The sequence below is a fragment of the Montipora capricornis genome, chromosome 4 (genome assembly GCF_036669925.1).
Source record: "Montipora capricornis isolate CH-2021 chromosome 4, ASM3666992v2, whole genome shotgun sequence".
In the NCBI taxonomy this organism is placed as follows: Eukaryota; Metazoa; Cnidaria; class Anthozoa; order Scleractinia; family Acroporidae; genus Montipora; species Montipora capricornis.
In genome coordinates, this window is record NC_090886.1 from 17,198,705 (window position 1) to 17,203,704 (window position 5,000).

Sequence of the window (5,000 nt, forward strand, 5' to 3'; positions counted from 1 at the left end):
AATAAAATTTTTAACCAGAGAACGCTTTTTTACATGAATAAAAATATAAGGATTTGTATGGGAATCCCGATAAAAAGCTTAAGAAAATACTCGTATTAAAAAAATCTCAATTAAAAAGCCTAAACTTATTGCCATTGTAGATAGCTTCCTTCCTGTGTGGTTATTTTCCAGACCCGACGCGATTTGAGCCATTTTTCAATTTCTGGGTCGTCAACGGTTATAATAAAATCCCAAGGCTGGAGACTAAATTCTCAGGAGCCACCAATTTGAGTCAAATATTCCTGGATAATATTTTCCCTCGGTCACATTCCACGTCAGAATCAAATGGCAAAGATTGAACTTTCATCTCAACCCACCATCAATGCGATATCAGTCCTGGGAGTGGCCACGGCTTCGACCGTTGATAACAAATTGACCCTTACCGGGGTGACCGACCGTAGTTTGTCAACCGCAAATTTCTTTATTCCGCTGGGTCTCCAGACATGACCTATACCTATGCTGCTGTTACAGAGTGGTATATTTTTTAGGTCACCCATCCAGATACTAACCTCGCCGGATGGGGTTAAGTTCAGTGAGCTGTAAGACGCTCAGAGTGCATGCTTAACTAGACCCTCCGTGAGGGTACACTGGGTTGCCTGTGGTACGTGCAGCGTTCCAGGCAAATTGTGACTGGCCCACGGGCCGATTACGGGCTTGCAAAAACAAAGCAACAGGTAATTAAAAAACCATATAATAAACTACTTACTAACCGAGCTAGCTCGAGCCGTACTGGGGAATATTGGCCCTGGGTCGTTTTTGTACGGACCTCGCTGCACTCGGTCCGTACTGCCACGACCTCGGGCCAATATTTCCCTGGCAGTACGGCCCTCGCGCTCGGTTAGTAAGAAGTTATTAAGGGGTCACCCAGAAGTCATACCAGCAGAGGCCCTTTGGCTCACAGGTCCTCACACGGTCGTACGACGAAACAGATCCTTTTCTGAGGTTAAAAACCTGGCTACTGGCCTAACTCTTTTTCCTACTTTCCCAACCGCGAGAAAACCGCGGTAAATCAGCTATCGCCAAAAAATGTTTTTTTTTTCTCAAAAAATATTTGAAGTTAAGGGGAAAAAAACATCATTTTAAAGCTAAGAAAATAAGCTTTCCAACAGCATATAACTTATTTACAGACAACTGAAACATTTTATAAAAGCGAAAGTTGAACGAAAAAATTTAAGAAAAATAACAGTAAAATATCTTTTGTAGGCAAAATTTGGTCATTTTAGCGTTGATTACGAATTTTTGGATGCAAAACTAATATTTTCTGCAATTTATCTGCTTTCTTGGACATAAATTCGACCGAAAACTGATAAGGCACGAATATTTTAAGATTTTTAGGAATAATAGATAACGTGGTTCAATGCGTAATGTGATAATGCGATAAAAGTGTCAAATTTGCGACCCATTGCTAACGGCAACAGAAGCGATCGCATTACGAATAATTAACCTCTGTTGCCAAAAACCATCCAAATAACCGGTCAGTGTAAAACGCAGACTGCAGACTGCAGACCAGGGATAAAATGCAGACTGAGGGTAAAATGCAGACTGCAGACTGCGGGTTAATAAAATAATGAAAAAAGAGTTATGAGTGTTAGTAGCCGTTTGTACTTTCACACTGAAACCCCAACACAGCTCCCATCGCTTTGGTTGCCCCACCGCATGTTTTAAATCCGGATTTTTATCGAACTCTGTAAGAATTGAAGCTGTTTGAACCTTGTTGTTATTGGAAAAAGGACAGTTTCGTTAAGTGAGTTGCTTTTAGGTAAAGAAGTCACCACCCCGTAATTCAACTGTCCATTTTGCTGCACTGAACAAAGTAATCGAGTAATTACCCAATAACTCAATTTATTTTAACACGCATGGCTACAGTACCAATTAACAAAGACAGAGATAACGTGGATTTTGCAACCATTTACGTTTCAATTCAGTCGGCTTAAGCCAGTATGACTAAGGTGTAAAAATTTCTTGTTAGGATCCTTTCATTCGCTTTCGTGTACGTTATGTTTATCCTTTAGTTCACAAGCTCGTTTGTTTTGCATCTGGAAGATGTAATTTTCAATTATAACCTCTTCCTAGGGGTTATCACGCATAGCTTAACCAATGAAATCCCCGCGTCCTAATTGCTCGGAATACACGAAATTCTTTGTGCATTTCGTTGCACCGAAAAAGACAACCGAGATTATTCAGGTATTCGAAGTAATAATTGTTGGTTTTTCGATCGATTTCCCTCGATGTACCGGTGTGACAAATAATTTGGAACATTGCAATGCATCTGGAAGCGCAAAAACAAAGCACCGATGATTTCAACGCGTACGATCGCATCCCCAAAAGGTGCAGCGACCTGCAGTCATAATAATGTGAGTTGTTGACAGATGTAAAACAGGATTGTCTTTCAAACAATCTTTATTTTATCCTTATGACTCGTTTCTTTATTATTAATATTTATTTTACCCTCAGTCTGCATTTTACCCCCGGTCTGCAGTCTGCGTTTTACACTGACCGCCCAAATAACCGATTTTTCGACGGAACATTCATCCCAGAGGATAAAACTATTCACTGGACATGTAATAAAGGTAGATATGTTCGAGCGAAAGCGAAAACAAGCGAATATTTTGACGGAAAACACAATAATGTGAGATCAAAGGAACATGTGGTGAAGACACGCAATTGCGGCATCGCTTCGACAATAATCTTACCTTTTCAGCGATTTTAACGCTTGAAATTCCATTCAATCCACCTTGTCTAGTCTTTGAATTCACTATTATCGCTGCCCTGCGAATCGTCAATGTTCTACATAACAGCACACTTGGTAAATGACGGCTCGACGGGCGACAGATTGTTGTCGATGTTGTCGCCTGTCTTGTTCAGTATCCAATTGATTTGCCATTTTTGAGCTTCATAAGGGTATATTTTGTTCAAAGATCCACTAAAACGCCATTCGCGTTACATGACTTTCGACGCCATTACAGGTTAAGTTAATGATTCTACTGTGTCCACCAGAGAAATGTACGCATTTCCACTACCCTCTCGATCCTAAGAAAATACGCGCAGAAGGCTCTATGCACAAAGACACCACTTACCGGGGGAGTGACAGGCAAGACTTTTGCCGACACGGAAAAAAATAAAAATAATAAAACGGAGAAATTCTACCCATTTTCCAACTGGGATTGCCATACGGCAACCCAGTAATTAAGCTTGTGGTGAAAAGAAGTTGTGAGGGAACTTGAAAATTATCATGTCAGCCTAGAAACCAATGTTTTTCGATTCCCTTTTATTTTCGTCAATCTTTCTGGGTTTAGTACTTTGCTAGTAGCCACATGTCTTCTCAAGGGGCTATTTACCTAAGACTTCTACCATGGCACTACAATGACATACAATACCAAGACGATATCGTGTACTGTTAGAGCTACATATTACGGAAAGACAACTTGTATCTCCTGGAAGACAAAACGCAGCTAAGTTGACAATATGGAATAAAGCGCTGTTACTGCATTACCAAACGCACGCAATGTGTGCCTATTTTTTCTAAATATGACAGGAATTTTTTACTTTCTGACAAATGATTAATAGGCTGGTAGCCAGGTTTTTAACCTCAGAAAAAGATCTGTTTCGTCGTATGAACGTGTGAGCTAAAGGGCCTCTGCTGGCACGACTTCTAGGTGACCACTTAAATGGTCTTTATGACCCCCGACTTTAAAAAACTTCCTGGAACGCTGTAGTTCAATACCACCCAACTCAGTCCTTTCTGTTTTTGAGTAACACGTACCACAGGCAACCCAGCGTACGCCGATGGAGCGTCTAGTTTATTTGTTTACCGAATGCAAGTGTTAAAAAGAGACAGGACCCTGGGAATGAAAATGACCCTGGGAATAAGTGTTTGTGTGTGGCGGCCATTACTCTTCTCGGCTGTTGTCATTTGGCGAATTTCGACTTTTTTTCTCGGTGCGATTAATTTACAAGGTAAGGAGAAGTCGTATAAACGAAGAAAAGTTGAGTGACGTACTTGCAAACTTTGAAATAAATTTGAGTTTTTTTTACTCTCACACAAAACGAGTTAAGTTTGAAAATATGTTTCACAGAGCAACTGACAATTTGTTTAGATATTTTTGGATTTGTTGTAGTTCTTAGTTTTTGAGATTTGAAGGGAGTCGATTAGGTCTAAGACCTAATTTTAAACCACGCGCTGCTGGGTATTTATTTTAGTGCGTAAAAACTCCCTTTCTGTTTGCATATGCAGAAAATTCTTGGATGAATAAGGAACAATCGTACAAATTCCACTTCTGCACATTGAAAGTATGTCATAAATTGCGTCGATCCTATAAAAATCCCGCAAAAAAATTGCGCAGAAAATACAATTCTAGTAAATGGTGCCGCGCCACGCAGTCTGCAACTGTCGGAAGAAAATTACACTTGAATGATTTCTTCACTTTCAAATCCCTTTTATTGCTTCCAACAACCGACGTTTCACGGACACATGTAGCATAATGACAAAGTCCAGTATTATCCTGTAGATTTACGATTAGCAATTTGAAGTTCCCTCCTTTAAGTACGATTTGTTGACATGTTGCGTGACGGCGCCAGTTTCTGCAGATTCGCAATTTAAAAAACTAATGCCGTCAAACTTCCTGTCAAAAATCTTCACATTTACTGCTAATGTTAAAACAGAGGTAGTCTTCTTTTTCCAATCCGAACAGAACAGTGGAAATTTTCTTACCATTTGCTAAATTTTCCAGTTTCCAGTCTCTCATCAGCCAAAAACAATTGCAAATGGTAAGCGCCATCTCGTTGAGGTGCTTTGCTGATTTTGGAAAAACTGTTACCATTATTCATTAGTCATCCCAACCGGTTTGTTCTGAATGGTAAGTACCCCTAATTTTCTCGAAACTAGAAACGCAAACATATTTCTCCCCTAACCGTTTTCTCGTCTGCAGCTTGGGATTCTACGGAGTCTTTACTCACATTTT

General features: G+C 40.0%; 1 protein-coding gene across 1 annotated transcript in view; it reads left to right on the plus strand.

Moving 5' to 3' along the window:
* The window catches only part of LOC138045691 (malectin-A-like), a 38,030-nt gene that overhangs the window by 30,578 nt on the left and 2,452 nt on the right, over positions 1-5,000 (plus strand). The gene's annotated exons all lie outside the window — the stretch shown is intronic.